The sequence below is a fragment of the Callithrix jacchus genome, chromosome 10, assembly GCF_049354715.1.
Source record: "Callithrix jacchus isolate 240 chromosome 10, calJac240_pri, whole genome shotgun sequence".
NCBI lineage: Eukaryota > Metazoa > Chordata > Mammalia > Primates > Cebidae > Callithrix > Callithrix jacchus.
This window is the reverse complement of record NC_133511.1, coordinates 88827930-88848143: the sequence shown is the minus strand read 5'-3', so window position 1 is coordinate 88848143 and position 20214 is coordinate 88827930. Positions and strand designations below refer to the sequence as shown.

Sequence of the window (20214 nt, the reverse complement as noted above, 5' to 3'; positions counted from 1 at the left end):
TTAAGAAAGATTATTTATTCAGCATCCTGACAAGAGAAGATGCTTTGTCAAAGACATCAATGAGGCCAGGCATGGTGGCCCACACTTGTAATTCCAGCACTTTGAGAGGCCGAGGCAGGTGGATCACGAGGTCAAGAGATCAAGACCGTCCTGGCTAACACGGTGAAACCCGGTCTGTATCTAAACATACAAAAAATTAGCCAGGCATGGTGACAAGCACCTGTAGTCCCAGCTACTCTGGATGTTGAGGCTGGAGAATTGTTTTAACCTGGGAGGTGGAGATTGCAGTGAGCGGAGACCAAGCCACTGCACTCCAGCCTGGATGAGAATAAGACTGTTTCAAAGACAGACAGAGAGAGAGAGAGAGAGATATATATATCAATTAATTTGGAAACTGGAGGCTTATCTACAGGGCATCAAATTAATACCAGGCCTCACCTGGTAAGTCTATGGAAATCCTAAGGGCTTTTCTGATGAACTGTCAACCTTTAGGCAAAATCTCTATTCTTTCCAGAAAATTTCTGCCAACCACAGTGTATAAGACTGCTCTTTCTTTTGAGCTATTTTGTGGCACTTTTCCTTACAAGAAGTAAGTTGTGAAAGCTTCACAGTTATATAAATATCTTACTCCATTCCCCTTTCTCTTTCTTCAATTGCTACTGATATCGCTTGATTGGAGCTTTGAGGAATCATATTTCCATATGTATTTAAATTATGGGAACACAATAAAGCCATTGATATGAAAGGAACCACCTTCTTCATTTCATTTCATTTCATTTCATATGGAAATGAAAAACGTGTAACAATAGTTATATTTAGTTTAATAAAATACCTGGCTATTTAGGAATATGCTTCCAACACCTAAAGTACTCTTTTAACTATGCCACTATCCCACATTAAGAATTTTGGTCAAACAATGCTAATTAAATGTTACAGTAAAAAAATAAATTTTGTTGTCATGGCTGCTGTTGCCAGATGAATCTCTCTGTTGCTCCATCATCATTCTTTGATCGAAGTTTTTATTGTATTTTATTGTAACTACTCTACAATTTGGGTTCCTTTTTTTTTTCATCTTTATTGTCCTCTTTTACCCTTTTCTAATCTCATTGGCTCTCTTATGATTACTTGGAGTTTTTTAAAATTTACGTTGTTTTCAAAGGTTTTTAAACATTGTTTATGAGTACAATACAAACGTATGCTGCATTAATTCATAATGTATGCTTCTATTTCTCCAATAGATTTGCTCTTTGGTATAGGCAAACATCTTTTAAGCTGTTACAGTTATTTCTAGAGGGAGGCATGGGGAGGAATGTTAGCCAAAAAAAAAAAAAAAGTTTTTATTTCTTGTTACATGTCTCACTTAAAAGTTTAAAGCAACAACACTGAAACATATTCGCAAAAGCTATAAAAGTATTACCAGAACTATAACTCAAATCTTTTCAAAATAAGTTACTTTTATTCTAACAAGCAGATCTGAAACCTGTGACTCAAAAGTAGTGTGGGTATGTTTTATTCATTTTCCAAATGGCTGTTTTGATGAATTATAGATGTCAGTTTCCTCAAATGCACTAAAGAAACTTCTTACATGTATCTGTCAGCTGAGACATGCACACACACAGACTCCCTCAGTAGTCGCCGGTGGACTTGCACACAAATCTAAAGGAATGGTGCTTCTGTCCTATGCCTTTGCCGTCAACTCCACCTGGCCAGAATAAAGTGTCAGTACTACAGTTTTGGACCTCAAAGGCACAGAAAATCACAAATTGGATCATTTACAAGTTTGACCTCTCAATAAAATATGTTTTGCTGCAACCATACTACTATAAAGGGCTCAAATTATGTTTCTTCCCATTTTCTAATCTCTGAATGAGTGAAACTCCTGGAATACAGACATATAGAAGAGTCTAACCTATTTTTAGAACCCCTATCCAATGAAACAGAAAAATTGCTCCTTGAATTTTTCAGCACTCCTTGTTTTCATGAACTATTAGTGCAATGTTATAGAAACAGGTTTAATTACTAGGCAAGAACAGCAACAACTATTAGTTCTGTTACTTGCTTATGATGACGAAAAAATTCCATAGCAATCAAATTTCTTCCCTGAGTGAGAAATGCTCATGAATACAAAGCCAACACCTTTAGGGTAGGTACTCACAAAAACTTGAACTGAACTATAATATTTATGGGTTTAGGCTGGAATAAATGGAATAGGTACCACTGGCAGCCAAACTGCTATAGGCTCAGGGAGAATTTGATTATGATTGAAGTAGAAAGGGGAGTCTATGTTACAGAGAGAGAGCTGAGTATCAAATATGAATGACAAATATAACAATAAATGGCCAGAATAGCCAAAAAGATCACAAGCCAAGAAGTTAAAGAACTCATTAGGCACTGAATAAAAGTTGAATTGCGGCAGAAACCTAAGGGCCACAGATAGATAATTTTGTGGTATAAGAGTGATTCTGCATTGCCTAAAGAGTTGAGGACCAACGTAGATGGTTACTCACAATCATTAAAATGCCCAAGGATTCTTCCCATTCACAAGCACTTGGGGCCCCTGGCACAGCTTTTCTTAGTGTCCTCTCTTCTTGTGCCACCAAATGTTTAGACATTGTATATGCAACGAATGATGCCAGACATGTTCTATGAAAACTAAGGAGAAAAGAACAATATCCCATTTATAGATTGCTCCACTATTTCTATTACTCATTCTATTTCTATCACTCATCATTTTTAAGAACTAGTGAGTTCTGGAAATGCATTTATCCAGCTGAAACTTCTACATCATTATCTAGCTGCTTCATAACCTCCTTGAGTCTGAGAAATGCTCATATAAACGCTCTATAACCTTGCTGAGTCTCCTCTGAAAAACAGGAGTTATCCTACCTGCTACCAATAAAAGAGTTCATCTGGGGGACTAGCATGTGACAAAATCTCAAAAACATGAATTATTCTCTCCTCTTTTTATGTGGTAATTAATAGAAAACATAAAATTAGACAGAGAGTTAAAATAATTGGTAGGGAGAATATAGAAACAGTTAAGAATGTTGAAAATACCAGATAAGGGAGAAGCAACCCCAGCAACCCGACCACGGCCTGTCTTCCCTGGACACCATGAACCACACCGTCCAAACCTTCTTCACTCCTGCCAGCACCCGCGTCCTCCAAACTAGGAGATGCTGAAGGAGGAACATGAGGTGGCTGTGCCGGGGGCGCCCCACAACCCCCAATATCCACCGTGATCCACATCTGAAGCGAGACCTCCATGTCGGACCACATTGTCTGGTCCCTGTTCAACACCCTCTTCATGAACTCCTGCTGCCTGGGCTTCATAGCGTTCGCCTACTCCGTGAAGTCTAGGGACAGGAAGATGGTTGGCAACCTGACCAGGTCCCAGGCCTAGGCCTCCACCGCCAAGTGCCTGAACATCTGGGTCCTGATTTTGGGTATCATCATGACCATTCTGCTGATCATCATCCCAATACTGATTCTGCAAGCCTATCAGTAGATCCAGAGGAATCATCCTGGCCAGGGGCTCTGACCATAACCTGTCTCCTACGTACTCCAGCTTCCATTCCACACCCTGACCCCAGTCAATCCTGTAACAGCCTTTTACCCTCACACACTTTCTACAATTGCATTTTATAAACTGCATGTGTTCTTGGGGAAAACAAAAAAAGAAAATACCAGATAAGAATGCATGTGTAAAAAGAAACAGAATTAAAGAAAAAAGGAATATGAAATTATTACAAAGAAAACAGAAAAAAAAGGAATACATAGGAAAACAGATTGGTAAAAAAATCAGTAAATGGAAAAAGGAGAGGCAAAAAAAGCAAAGTGAGAGAAATGCAAAGCAAAACACTCTGTCTTATATAAAGGGGACTTTGTAGAACAGATTTGATCTACTGCATAATCTCTACTACTTAGATCAAATATATCTACAAATACATTCTTTTATACCACAGAAATAAGGTATCTACAAATCTGTGGAATTAGAAGGGACGAAGAAAAGACAACAGGGCAAAAATGGGGGACAAGGGGAATTTGGAAACAAACTTTATGATGAAAGTAAATTCTGAAGTTCACGAGCATCACAGCTTCAGGGAAGTTCAAGGAGACTCAGAATATGCTTTGTACATTTGTTGATTATAAAATCTGTGCAACAATTCTCAAATGGTTATAAGTATCCCAATGGAAGATTTACCAGAGTTTTCAGATGTTCAGTTCTACGGTCTAGTCTCAAAAGGATGTGCTCCATTCTATTCTAGTCTTAATTAAAAATCAACCACCCAATACTGTGTCAACATATCTCTGGCTATGACTGCTTCCATTTTCCTTTAGCAGTGCATGAATAATGGACTTCAAATAAGTATTTGTTTCCACACCACTGCTCAGCAATATGCAAAGTGCTGGAGTATTTAAAATGGATTAAATAGTTTTCCCCAAGATCCAAGAAGCAAAACTAATAGGTATTAGTTTAATACCTTTTATTTTAAATAAATATGATAACAAGGAGATGGTGAATATAAAGGAAAAGTCTTGTTCAGAACACTTAATAATCATTTTCATTAATTAAGCTCTTAGTATGTGCCATGAATCTCTGAAAGTGCTTTACACTCATCACTTAATTTAATGCAATAAACCCACCAGAACATCCTAGTAATATTTCCATTTTACAGTGATAACTTGCTCAGTTACTTGGTTTGTTGGTGGTTGAGCTGAAGTTCTGACCAAGGCTTATCCGACTATGTCAAAGACTATAATTGGAACCACTATTCTTACAAAAAGAGAGAAAAACTCCACTAAAAATATTCATCTCCAGGTCCTAGAAAAGTAGAACTTTAATAGTTTTCCAGGAAATTGGATTCTTTTTTCTAAAATTTTGCTTTGATTAGTGAAAATCTCCAATCTAAACTGAGGACTGCTATTAAGCTACTTTGACCAAAATATTGAATTTTTCATATTTATTGGTCAACAGAAATTTTGTACAAATGGAAACTGCAAGTTACCTGCATAATGACTTCGATTGACAGGAGCCATGAAGGTAGGTAGTGAAGACAGAGAAAGTTATTGAATGGGTCAGGCTCTGCCTGTGGTTGCCAAGCACAATGAGGCAACTGTGAAGACTTTGGGGAGAATAGAAGAAAAATGTAGTAAAATAACTTGCCCTTTGGTTCTCATATTTTCAAGGTTTATAAGCAAACATCATAATCGCAACATGCATGCTCTAAAAAATGTTTCTCCCACTGGTGCCACATAAATTTTAGCTATTCTAAATGTTGGTTATAACAACTCAAACTGACTAAAATAATTTCCAAGGCCCAGGGTGGTGGTGGAGTGGGTGGGGGGCAAACGAGAGAAAGAGATAGAAGAACTCCAATCACTCTTTACATAAATAGGGAATTACAAATAGCACTCTAATTTCAAATTGTGCCTTGTCAACAGATGCTTCATTATTTCTCCTCCTGGGTTTAGTCCCAACTGTAAATCTTTTTTAACTTTTATTTTAAATTCAGGGGTACATGTACAGGTTTGCTACATAGGTTACATGTATCACAGGGGCTTGTTATACAGTTTATTTCATCACCCAGGGATTAAACCTAGTACCCATTATTATTTTTCCTAATCCTCTCCCTCTTCCCACCCTCTACTCTCAAGTAGGCATGAGTGTGTGTTATTCCCCTCTGCATCCATGTGTTATCATCATTTAGCTCCCACTTATAAGAAGAACATGAAGTATTTGGTTTTCTGTTCCAAATACCAAAAAGTATTTGGTTTCTGTTAGTTTGCCAAAAATAATGGCCTCCAGCTCCTTCCACATCCCCCTGAAGGATATTATCTCATTCTTTCTTATGGCTGCATAGTATTCCATGATGTGTGTGTACTCCATTTTCTTTATCCAGTCTATCGTTGATGGGCATTTAGGTTGATTTGATGTCTTTGCTACTGTGAATAGTGCTGCAATGAACATACACATACACATGCATGTGTCTTTATAATAGAACAGTTTATATTCCTTTGACTGTATACTCAGTAATGAGATTGCTGAATCAAGTTTTTGAGGAATCACCACATTCTCTTCCACGATGGCTGAACTAATTTACACTCCCACTAGCAATATATAAGCATTCCTTTCTCTCCACAACCTTCAGCATCTGTTGTTTTTTGTCTTTTTAATAACAGCCATTCTGACTGGCATGAAATGGCATCTCATTGTGGTTTTGATTTGTATTTCTTTTACGATCAGTAATGTTGAGCTTTTTTTCAAATTCTTGTTGCGCACATGTATGTCTTCTTCTGAAATGTGTCTGTTTATGTCCCTTGCCCACTATTTAATGTAATTGGTTGTTTTATTTCTTATAAATTTCCAAATTTACATCTTAATGAGAGACTCCTCAGGCCTTATGGGACAGGAAACTACGTGATCCAAATGAGTGAAAAAACATTGCAACGAGCAGAAGAAAGAGATACAATAGAAGATGATTGATTAAAGGAACCATTGTGGATTCTGAGGAAATCTGTTAAAACCTGGGCAGAAGTGGAAGTACCCAATTCACCTAAGTCTCTTGATCATACCCAGAGCACCGACTGCTTAGGCAGCTGCATAAGGTGTCACAAAACAGGAGCTACATTAAGTGACCTCAGATTTTGGCTAAAGGAAGGGCAACAGTAGAATTAGCAAAGACTGATAATTCCACCTCCACCTGAACTAGCTGTTCTAACAGAATATAGAACTAGAGGCAATATTCGAGGTAATGCAGTCCAGTTTCTCAGTGGTAACAGGAAACTATCAAACACGTCTAAAATGAGCCATTCCGCTTTTGCTTGAACATCTTCCAAAATTAAATGCTTACTCCTTTGAAAAGAAGTATACTCCTTTATACTGCTAATGACTTTATGTTCCAAGATAATTCTTATGTTGAAGTAAAATACACCTCTCTAGACATTCTCCCAGTTTTTCCTTTTGATCTACCTCCTAGAACATCAGTACATTCCTCTTCCCAAGCTGCTGGTTAAGCACTATGCATAGTCTTCTCTGCAACTTGTATTCCTTAAATGAACATCTCCAAGTCCTTTAATCATACCTGGTTCCCTAATTTCCTGAATTTCATTCTCCTGGTTAGCTCCCTCTAAAATTGCTTATTGAGGGCAAATATATTTTTCATTCCTATTATCACTTACATAAAGTGAAGATTGAGTAAATGACTTCTGACATGAAAGTCATCTTTAAAATGTGGCATCCTAAATACATTATAATATTCAATTAGCTAAAAATAACAGAATACTGTATATAATAGCAATAAGGATTTTTAAAAAAATAGCCCTTTTCAGCCAATTCTTTTTTAAGTCGTAAAATCTCTTCTGTATCCACCCCTCTCATCTTAAGTACTGCTCTCTGTTATCCCTTTCTAGTACATAAACTTATCCTCAGAGTCAAGCACATCCATTCACATGAATATGTAGAATCTGATGATTTTTTTTATTGTACTTTAGGTTCTGGGGTACACGTGCAGATCATTCAGGATTGTTGCATAGGTACACACATGGCAATGTGGTTTGCTGCCTCCATCCCCCCCATCACCTGTATCTGGCATTTCTCCCCATGTTATCCCTCTCCAACTTCCCCACCCCTTGCTGTCCCTCCTGTAGCTCCCGACAACAGACCCCAGTATGTTATGCTCCCCTCCCTGTGTCCATATGTTCTCACTGTTCAAACACCTGCCTAGGAGTGAGAACATGTAGTGTTTGATTTTCTGTTCTTGTGTCAGTTTGCTGAGAATGATGACTTCCAGTTTCATCCATGTCCCTTTTTAAACTATTTAGTAAACTTTTGCATCACATCAGAATCTTAATGAATCAAATTCAAAACAACAGAAAACCAATGAATAGGCTTATTGTTAAAATATAGGAGAGATCCTGCTACATTTAACTCATTCACAGTGTTTTTATTGACACTTACTACGTGCTAGTTCTTTCACTGAGAACTGTTGACGAGCTACATATAAGATCCATACCATGTGTTTAAAAGGTGCTATGGGAGTTTTTGTGGGAAATAATTACTTTCACTACCAACACTGGATTATATCTACAGAAGGCTGAATAGGAGTTTTCTAGGCATTTGAATATTATCCAATGAAAAAGTATCCTTAGAAAAAGGAAAAGTATAAATAAGGTTGAATTAAATCAATGAGGAATTAAGAATAAAAAGCAAACTATTACAGCTAAAAAAAATGCTTCAAAAATGGAGTGAGAGATGACATTAGTTTGACATATTTTAAGCAACCTTGAATGCCATGTGAACTAGTTATAGCTTAGCTGCTAAAAAAAATTAGGTCCACTTTTTAATATTTTCATAAAATGGAAATGGATTTTTTACTTGCATAGCAGTTCTGAGCAGGTATGATTTGGATTAGCAAGGTCATTCTTCATTTGATTATTCAGAGATGCATGACTCCATGAAAACACAGAGCCTTGTCACTCCCATGCTCATTCTATCAGTCAGAAGTGAGACAGATGGCCCTGCCTAATTAAAAGAAAGAGTTGGAAATGTCGTCTAGCTGTGTACCAGAGTGCAGGAGAGAAAGGATTTGTTATTTTAAAGTACATGTATGCAGTTTAATAAGCATTGTGGAGCCACTGAAGTTAGTTTTCAAGCTGGGAGTGACAGGAGGAAAGTAGGTTCAGAGGGGATGTGCATGTTCTGTACAATGAACTGAAAGAACTGACGGTGCTTTACGAAAATCTTTTCCTCGGTTGATTGGTGTGTAGAAAATCATTGCCAAATGCCAATTGGATTCTCACTTCTGCCCCTGAACCAATAACATATTGTGACCATAATCCAGCTAGAATGACATAATTATATATTTTACTAAACATTTTTTGTCAGTGTTTTCAGGAGGCTAATTTTGGGAACTTTTTCAATACTTGCACAACTGATCTGCTTTTATTTAGCTTCTAAGTTTCATGTTAAAATGAAAAACAGAGGAATTAGATTTTTTATGTGACATGCCACAGTCCATGAACAGAGAAGAACTTAATCTTACTGAGCAGTTGACTGGCTTTTTAAAAACCTGTATAATATTTTCCCAATTGTTTCTCTTCTGTAACTGCTGAAAAAAGGTTAATCTCGCAATATTTTTCAGGATGCTATGTACCTATCTGTAAATGTTTGGATATACCTCCATGCAGACTCTTAGAAAGCCTTTGGTATTCCTCAAAGATAATTTAAAACTGGAATTTATTTAGCCAGAATAATATGGAGATATTATAATGGATCATAAAATAATAAAACCTCAGTATGGAATAAACTTTGAAAATAACCTCATCTAGCATTTCCCTTAATGTAAAATGAATTCTGTTGGCCCCATTGCTGACAAGTACATCATATTCACAATGTGAGAAAGCTCAATGTGAGGGAACCCATCAACATTAAGGATTTTAGATGTCATAGTGGTTAGGTTACAATACTATTCACAATATAAGATATAATACTAAAGCAGCAGTAGCAGTGAAAGAGGAACAGGTGTACTTTAAACATTTACATGCCCTTCTCAAGTCACAGATAGAGTGATTGCCCAAGCTGGATGATTCAAATAATCATAAAACCCCTTAATTGTCTCCCTTGTTTTAAAGATTTGACAATGTATCTGTCACATATGCCCTTAGATCTTGGTGGACTCTACTTATTCTGTCCTGGTTACTCTGCTCTCCCAGTTAAAATTCCAGAATGAATGAACTCATAGCTTTACTAATTCACTCATTCAAGCCTGATACTAATTCAACTTTTAAGAGAAAAAGTAACTATGAAGTTAATTACGATTATTGGTTTATGTGTTAAATGGTTATGGTTCAGAAAATTCATAATCATGAAGTATAATAATATGGATACCTTGGGTTATTCTGTAGTACTTCAGAAACCTTCAAGTCTGATTTCTTACTCAGGCTATGTGTCCATCTCAGGTTAGTCCTGTGTTATGGTTACTCAGGAACCGAGGCTGATGGAACCTCTACAAAGGAACAGTGATTGTTACTCTACCATGAAAAAAGGTGAGATCTATAAATATCACCGAACACTATAAACAACCATCAGATATATGAAAATAAACATATTGAATTGCTTTTCTAAGTAAATATTTTATTATGTAGAAAGTTGTTCATATCAACCCATTTATAGATAGAAGATATGAAAATAATCAAGCAAAAAAATAATTTTTGTGTCTGGTATTTGAATATTTACAATAAAATTGAGATTTAGCTTCTAATAAGATATTTTATGTAGAAAAATTAAAAATGAATTTGTCTTCTATAGTTTTCCAGATTATTTATGAAGGTACGTTTTTAGCTATGTAAAGTATACAGTTCAACAAATACTTACAAAATTTTATGAAAGAGATAAATATGAAAAAATATATAAAAGTACTTCAATATTAAGTATTAACATTGTCACTATAAAATAATAATACTTTTTTTTTTTTGAGACGGAGTTTTGCTCTTGTTACCCAGGCTGGAGTGCAATGGCGCGATCTCGGCTCACCACAACCTCCGCCTCCTGGGTTCAGGCAATTCTCCTGCCTCGGCCTCCTGAGTAGCTGGGATTACAGGCATGTGCCACCATACCCAGCTAATTTTTTGTATTTTTAGTAGAGATGGGGTTTCACCATGTTGACCAGGATGGTCTCAATCTCTTGACCTCGTGATCCACCCACCCCGGCCTCCCAAAGTGCTGGGATTAAAATAATTATTAATATTAATATTAAACATTATTAAGAAAGTAATAGCATGAAAAAATAAAAGAGGAGTTGGTAAACTTTTTCTGTAAAGGACAAAAATGTTTCAGGCTTTGCAGACCAAGATGCAAAATACAGAATTTTACATAAGTAAACCCTTACATAACAAGAGATAAAACTATACATACAAAATTTAATTGATAAAAATTTAAATATTATAACATTGAGTATAATTTTTAATATAGTACTACCATTAAGAAAAATATAGGGGAAGTGGCCAAGATGTCTGACTAGAAGTTCATGACTAGTGTTCATAACTCTCACAGAAGAGAATAGAAGGGTGATAAATGCAGCACCTTCAAAGGAAACATTCAGGTACTCACACTGGAACTAATCAAGGAAAAGACTCAACCCACCAAGAACAGGAAAAAGCAAGGCAGGACGATGGCCCACCTGGGAACAACACACGGAAACCTTCCCTGCCCAGGGAAGCAGTGAGTGAATGTGCAATCCCAGGAACCCATGCTTCTCCCACGGATCTTTGCAACACTCAGGTCAGGAGATCCCCTCATGAACTCACTCTACCAGGGCCTTTGGTCTGTCACACAGAGCTATGTGGAGTCTCAACATAGCAGCTGCTCAAGCATGTGTGGAGACCTGGGAGCTTTAGATCCTCTGGCTTTCCAGTCCTCCCAGCAAAATAGCTGCAACTCTGGCAAAGTGGGAGGTTAGACCTCCATACATATCCCGAGGAGGGAAGCTATATCTAGGGGGCCAAGTACCAACAGTGTGCAGACCCTACTCCCATGGCACCTCACAGGATAAGACCCACTGGCTTGGAATTCTAGCTAGCAAATGGTAGCACTGTTGCACCTCCCTGGGACAGATCTCCCAGGTGAAGGGGCCAGCTGCCATCTCTGCTGTTTGGTCAACTTAACCAATCCAGCCTTTGGGCTTTGGAAAGTCCAAACTGACCAGAGGCAGAAAGGATTCCCCCAGCACAGCACAGCTGCTCTATCAAAAGGTGGCCAAATTGCTTCTTCTTTAACTGAGTCCCCAGTTCCATTTCTCCTCACTGGGCAGGACTTCCCAACTGGGACCTCCAGCTACCCTTGCTGGTGTTCTCTGGCCAACAGAGATTTGAATACTACCTGGGACAGAGCTCTCAGAGGGAGGAGCAGGCCACCATCTTTGCTGTTTGGGTGACTTAGCCATTTCAGCCTTTGGACTTCAGAGTGCTTGAGGGGATTAGGGGCTGAAGCAGATGGCCAGAACATCACAGCTGCTCTATGAAAATGTGGCCAGGCTACTTTTATAAGCAGGTTCCCATCTTGTTTCTGCTGACTTGGTGAAATCCCCCAACCAAGGTCTTCAGTCATCTCCTACAGGTGCATTCAGCAACAGGCCCATATGTCACTGGAATAGAGCTCCCAGCGACAGAAGCAGGCAGCTATCTTCATTGTTTCAAAGACTTCACTGATGATATCCCCAGGTACTGGAAGAAACTCAGTGATTAGGAACTGGAGCTGACCCCCTGCATACCACAGCCACCATACAGAAAAATGGTCAGACTGTTATGTGTGTACCCATTCCCAAACCTTTTGCTGGACACATCCTCCAGGCCTGGGCCTCTAGCCAACCCCCACCAGAGCTATCAAGCCAATAACAACTTGGCAATTCCCTAAGACAGCCTCTAGAGACAACGCAAAGCCTCTCTGCCATAGTCTCTCTGCAGTGGAACTGTTCTTACTACCCTCAGACTAACAAAGGAGCAAAGAGACATTAAGTATCTTATCCACACCTCCAACAAGCTGTAGTTAATCCAAGAAGAGGAGGCCAGTCCATCTCCCTTATATCCCACATACCCTCCAACTGCTTGTGACCAGACAGGGAACCCCTGACTTGGGCCCACAGAACAGACCCTACATCCTGGGCTGATTGCACTGAGCACATATCTCTGTGGTGAAGTCCCCAGGACACAAGCAAAGTGGTGGAGTGAAAAGCCAGCTGATGTGGAGACCAGAGGGTTTGGTGCAGAGCATCTGTGGCAAAGTGTGGCCAGGGACAGACATCCCTCTAGGCCTGACTTGCCCCCATGAGAAATATTAGCCCTAGGGGAATTGTTGGGCCTGCTATCTGCAAGGCAGTCTTGTACATCAGATCAGCTTCGTCCAACCTGAGGACTTCTTGGTCTGCTTACCTCACCCACAGCCCCAGCCAGGCCATACATGCTTCCAGGGCAGTCTTGGGTGCACTAGGGGCCCACACCATAGCTTGTGAGTCAGTTCCATGCCTGACAGGTAGAGAGCTCCAGAGAGGCATCCACTACAGACACACAGTAACCCATACATTCCCTGCCCATACAGCAGTTTCCCCTGAGCCCATGGCAACTCCTCACATAACTTTGCTGGTGTGTGACTGCATGGGCCAGTTTTGCTTTAATTGCTCTGCCAGCATGTGGCAGTGCAGTACATCCTAGGATCCCTACCGACTACCATTGCAGACACAGCCTTGATGGGCATATGGCTGGAAAGCCCCACCTCTGACAGCACCCCGTGTTTGTGCTAATACACAGAGAACAAGAAGTTATTGCACAAACTGAGCAATTACTCCAGTTTTTGGAGCACGGAGAAGGCACCCAGACCTGCAGTGGCCAGCAACCTGCCGCAAACCTACACCACTTCCAGTACAACAGTGTACCCAGTCTCTAGAGGGGCACCCCCCTTCCCTCTTTCCAGCTGCCTTGCTTTCACCATTATGGTAAATGCCCACAGAGAGGCAGGTACCCCTGTATCTGCTAGCACTCCACTGCAGCTACTGCAACTTGGTGCCCCCAGTGCAGGAGACTTCAAATCTCAAGGAGCCAGAGAACAAAGTCACAGATCAATACAAGTTCCCTAGAGTTAGAGCATGCAATCCAGGAGTTGGAGGCTGAACATTAGGCCCCTAAAATCTTCCAGAAATGAAGCTAGTTGTCTGAATCCACCTTATAATACAATCAAACCCTCAAGTTCCTCAATTAGGATAAAATAAAATTTAAACAAATCCAAAGGTCACCAACCTCAAAGATTAAAGGCAGATAAGCCCACAAAGATGAGGAAGTATCAGCACAAGAATGCTGAAAACTCAAAAAGCCAGAGTGCCCTACTTTCTCCAAATGACTGCATTATCTCTCCAGCAAGGGTTTGGAACAAAGCTGAATCTGAGGTGACTGAAATGACAGAAGTAGAATTTAGAATATGGATAGGAACAAAGTTCACTAAGCTGAAGAAGTATGTTGTAACCCAATGCAAGGAAATTAAAAAGCAGGATAAAATGTTGCAGGAGCTGAGCAACAAAATAGAGACACTATAAAGCAATTACACAAGCAATCTGCAAAATAACCAGCTAACATCATGATGATAGAATGAAATCCACACATATCAATACTGATCTGTAAATGGGCTAAATGGCCCAATTAAAAGACACAGAATGGCAAGCTGGATAAAGAACCAAGACTCTTTGGTATGCTGTCCTCAAGAGACCCATCTCACATGTAATGAAACACATAGGGCTCAAAATAAAGTGATGATGAAAAATCAACCAAGCAAATGGAAAGAGAAAGAAGGTTGCAATCCTAGTTTCTGACAAAAGCGGCTTTAAACCAAAAAAGATTAAAAAAGACAAAGAAGGGTATTACATAATGGTAAAGGGTTCAATTCAACAAGAAAATCTAACTACTCTAAATATATATGCACCCAACACATGTTTACCCAGATTCAGAACACAAGTTCTTAGAGACCTTCAATGAGACTTAGACTCACACAATATAGTGGGAGACTTTAATACCCCACTGACAATATTAGACAGATTATCTAGACAGAAATTAACAAAGATATTCAGGACTGTGAACTCAGCATTGGATCAAATGGACCTGATGTCTATAAAGCTCTCCACACAAAAATGACAGAATATATGTTCATCTTATCACCACATGGAACATACCCTAAAATCAATCACATAATTGGAAGTAAAACACTACTCAAAAAATGCAGAAGAACTAAAATTACAACAGTCTCTCAGACCACAGCACAATCAAATTAAAAATGAAGAATTAGAAATTAACTAAAAACCATAACACTACATAGAAATTGAATAATCTGCTCCAGAATGACTATTGAATAATGGAACTAAGGAAGAAATCAGGAAGTTCTTTGAAACTAATGAGAACATAGATACAGCATACCAGGATATCTGGCACACAGTTAAGGCAGTGTTAACAGAGAAATTTATAGCACTAATTGCTCACATCAAAAAGGTAGAAAGATCTCAAGTTAACAACTTAGAATCACAAACAAAAGAACTAGAGAAACAAGAGTGAACAAATTCCAAAGCTAACAGAAGACAGGAAATAATCAAAATCAGAGCTGAGCTGAAGGAGACAGAGACATGAAAAACCATTCAAAAGATCAATGAATTCAAGATCACTCTGGTTTTCAGAAAAAAATATTAATAAAATAGATAGACTATTAGCTAGTCTGATGAAGAAGAAAAGAGAGATAACTCAAATATACACAATCAGAAACAACATATACAATTATCACAAAGTGTTATGAAAACCTCTGTGTACATAAATTAGAATATCTAGAAGAAATAGATAAATTCCTGGATACATAAACCAGCCCCAGAACTGAACCAGGAGGAAATTGAATCTCTGAACAGACCAATAATGAGCTCTACAATTTAGGCAGTAATAAAAAGCCTACAAAGCCATGACTAGACAGATTCATAGATGAATTCTACCAGATGTACAAAGGAGAGCTGGTGCCATTCCTCCTGAAACTATTCCCAAAAATTGAGGAGGACGGTCTCCTCCATAACTTACTCTATGAGGCCAGCATTATCCTGATACCAAAATCTGGCAGAGATACAACCAAAAAAAGAAACTTCAAGCCAATTTCCTTTATGCACATCAATGTTGATCAACAAAATACCAGCAAACTGAATCAATCAGCACATTTAAAAGCTTATCCCCCATGACCAAGTAGGCTTTATCCCTAGGATACAAGGTTAGTTCAACATATACAAATAATAATGTATTTCATCACATAAACAGAACTAAAGACAATAACTACATGATTATCTTAACAGATGCAGAAAAGGCTTTCTGTAAAATTCAACACTCATTTATGTTAAAAATTCTCAACAAAGTACATATCGAAGAAACATACCTCAAAATAATAAGAGCTATTATGACAGACCACAGTCAACATCATACTGAATAGGCAAAAGCTGGAAGCAATACTCTTGAAAACCAGCACCAGTCAAGAATGCCCTCTCTCAGCACTTCTATTGAACATAGTATTGAACACACTAGCTGGGACTCTGGCTTTGCAGAGAGTCCCTGTTTATTTTCCTTTCTGCCCCATAAAAAAAAAAAAAGAACATAGTATTGGAAGTTATGGCCAGGGAAATAAGGCAAGAGAAAGTAATAAAGGGCACCCAAATAGAGAGGAAGTCAAACTATACCTGTTGGCAGATAACATAATCCTATATGTAGAAATCCCATAGTCTCAGCCCAAAAGCTTATTAATCTGGAAAAAAAAATCAGCAGTCTAAGGATCCAAAATTAATGTGAAAAATCACTAGCATTATCATACACCAACAATCAAGCTGACAGCCAAATCAGAAACAAACTCCCATTCACAGCTGCCACAAAAAAGCACAAAATACCTAGAAATACAGCTAACTAGGGAGGTTAAAGACCTCCACAAGGAGAACTATAAACCACTGCTCAAAGAAATCAGAGATGACAAACACAATTGGAAAAAAATTTCATGCCAATGGACAGGAAAATCAATATTGTTAAAATGGCCATACTCCCCAAAGCAATTTATAGATTCAATGTTATTCCTATTAAACTACCATTGGCATTCTTGACAGAAGTAGAAAATACTACTTTTTCTAGTTTCATATGGAAATGAAAAAGAGCTTGACTAGCAAAGGCAATCCTAAATAAAAATAATAAATGTGTAGGCATCATGCTACCTAACTTCAAACTATACTACAGGGCTACAGTAACCAAAACAACATGGCACTGGTATAAAAACAGACATGTAGATCAATGGAACAGAATAGAAAGAAGATAGCATACCTACAACAATCTGGTCTTTGACAAACCTGACAGAAATAAGCAATAGGAAAATAATTCCTTACTCAATAAATGGTGCTAACTGGCTAGTCATATGCAGAAGATTAAAACTGGACAGCTTTCTTACACTATATGCAAACATTAAATCAAGATGAATTAACAACTTGAATGTAAAACCCAAAACTACAAAAAACCTAGAAGAAAATCTATGCAATACCATTCAGGACACAGACACAGGCAAAGATTTCATGATGACGTTGCCAAAAGCACTTGCAATGAAAGCAAAAATTGACAAATGAGATTTAATTAAACTAAAGAGTGTCATAACAAAAGTGTGCATAACAAAAGAAACTATGACAAATAAACAACCTATAGAATATAGAAGAATATAATTGCAAACTATGCCTCTAATAAAGGTCTAATATCCAACATCTATAAAGAACTTAAACAAATTTATAAGATAAACAACCCCATTAAAAAGTTGGAAAAGGACATGAACAGACATTTTTCATAAGAAGACATATATATAACCAACAAGTATATGAGAAAAGATCAACATCTTTGATCATTAGAGAAATGCAAATCAAAACCACAATGAAATACCCTCTCACACCAGTCAAAATGGCTATTACTAAAGAGTCAAGAAATAACAGATGCTGGTGAGGTTGTGGAAAGAAAGGGATGCTTATACACTGTTGGTTGAAGTGTAAATTCTTTTAACCATTGTGGAAGATGATGTGACAATTCCTCAAAGACCTAAAGACAGAAACACAATTAACCCAGCAATCCTATTACTGAGCATATATCCAAAATCCTATAAATTATTGTATTATAAACATACATACATGAATATGTTCATTACAACATTATTCATAATAGCAAAGACATTGAATCAACCTAAATGCCCATCAATGATAGACTGGGTAAAGAAAACATGATACATAATATACACCATGAAATATTATGCAGCCATAAAAAAAGATCATGTCTTTTGCAGGAACATGGATGAAGCTGGAAGCTATTATCCTTAGCAAACTAATGCAGGAACAGAAAAAAAATACTGCATGTTCTCACTTATAAGTGAGAACTAAATGATGAGAACACATGTACACATAGAGGGGAACAACACACACTGAGACCTATAAAAGGGTGAAGGGTGGGTGGAGAGAAAGGATCAGAAAAATAACTAATGGGTACTACTAGGCTTAATACCTGGGCGATGAAATAATCTGAACAAGAAGCCCACACAGCACAAGTTTACCTAAGTGAAAAGCCTTCATGTGTACCCCTGAACTTAAGATAAAAGTTAAAAAAGAGGGCCGGGCACGGTGGCTCAAGCATGTAATCCCAGCACTTTGGGAGCCCGAGGTGGGTGGATCATGAGGACAAGAGATCGAGACCATCCTGGTCAACATGGTGAAACCCTGTCTCTACTAAAAATACAAAAAATTAGCTGGGCATGGTGGCACGTGCCTGTAATCCCAGCTACTCAGGAGGCTGAGGCAGAATTGCCTGAACCCAGGAGGCGGAGGTTGCGGTGAGCCGAGATCGTGCCATTGCACTCCAGCCTGGGTAACAAGAGTGAAACTCTGTCTCAAAAAAAAAAAAAAAAAAAAAAAGGTTAAAAAAGAATAATGTAATTTCTTTTGGGAGGGATAATATTTTGCTTAATTGGGGTCCAAAGACAGTATTTCCTTTTATCAAAATCAGTTGCATATGTTCATCTGTTAATGGTGATTTTTAGTAACATTGTATGTATCTCATCTTTAAAAGTGCATTTTCACATGTATAGGTACTATTATTTCAGTCCACAAGCATATGATTTTAATTGAGCACATTCAGTAGTTTGAAAACATCTATAGACTTCTTATGGATTAACATTTAATGCATTGCTTGTCATTTCTTTGAGATAATTACTTCTAATTGAAGATTTGGTAGAGATGTCCACATTTCCTTTTATTAAATAGATTTTGAAATATAGAAATTTCCTGGGCATTTGATGAGAAATCCAAGTAACACGGCTGGAACTGTAATTTGGGCTCAGAATATTTTACCTGATGCAAGTCTGTATGAGAATGAAGGTGTCTCTACTTGATTTAGCTTTTGACATCATCGGAGTTATACAAGGCAAATTAACATTACTTGTAATTCAAATATTAATTGTTGATATTTCACATTAAGCACTAATTTATATATGTATATATGTGTGTGTGTGTGTGTGTGTGTATATATATGATTTCACAATGAGTGAGAGCATTTGAGAATATACAAGAACAAGTAAAGTATAGTACTTACACTATTCATTCAATAATACATGGTGGGTTCATAGTTTTCCCCAAAGTACTTCGTGGAGGTGAATTCTCAGAGACTTACTGTTGACTCTCTGAAACCTAACAATATTAGTCCTTTCAAGAGACAAGGGAAGCCACAAAAATCATTCGGTTTTTTTTTTTTTTAAATCACTATGAATGTCAATTAAATTATTTTATATGATCCTCTCAGCGAATGGCCAAAGTTTTTAAACGTGTATTTCTTCGTTCACATTTCTTCAGCAGCTTCTACCAACAACAATTTATTACCTCACTATCAGCAAACAATATTCTTTACTCAACTAACAATTGAGGTACACAGAAGATTAATTTACTAGTCAGGCACATTCTGACTTTTTAATTTTGATGAAGAAATTCTGCTCTGATAAAATATTTTAAATTTTGTAATGTTTCTGACCATGGCTTTCTTGGGAGTTGGGAATATTTAACAAGTGCTTTGTCAGGAAATGTTAATGTATGATGTATTATTTTAGCATACTTTTAGGGTCATCACGTAACAGCTCCCATACTTTGCTATCCAATTCAATAACAAAAAAAGCTATGGCGTACTGTGGCTGATGAACACATTACTGAAAGTCCACTTTTCTGCTCTTGTTTTGTCATGATTGGTATGCATCCGCAAAATAAGAAGATGCACAAAACAAATATAATAACTAAAATGTGTGACAAGATAATACTGGAAATGCTGTCCAATTATTACTGTATTATTGTGATTGTAGTCTGCTACTACTTTGCAAAGCACCATATATCAGCTCTGTTGCAATTACTCTTCCATTGCAGTGCAAAAGCAGTTATAGATAATATATTAATAAACACACATAGCATTTTCCACTACACTTTCTTATGCATACTAAAATTGAATTTTAATACAATATTTCTGCATCATAAAATATTATTCTTTTGATCTTTTCAGCTATTTAAGTTGTCATTAGTATGTCAAAACAACTAGGTCATAGGTTATTATTAAACCAGGCAAAGACCCAGATTTGTCCTTCAGACTTTATTTGGCCAACCCTAGATTTAAAAA

General features: G+C 37.6%; 1 long non-coding RNA gene across 1 annotated transcript; it reads right to left on the bottom strand.

Moving 5' to 3' along the window:
• Positions 1 to 256: 256 nt before the first annotated feature.
• LOC144577946 (uncharacterized) lies at positions 257 to 19994 on the bottom strand. Its single transcript, XR_013522781.1, has 3 exons — positions 19153 to 19994; positions 9890 to 10007; positions 257 to 2652 (listed from the first exon to the last, which is right to left on the bottom strand). It is a non-coding gene; the product is annotated as an uncharacterized LOC144577946 (long non-coding RNA).
• Between the last annotated feature and the right edge of the window lie 220 nt (positions 19995 to 20214).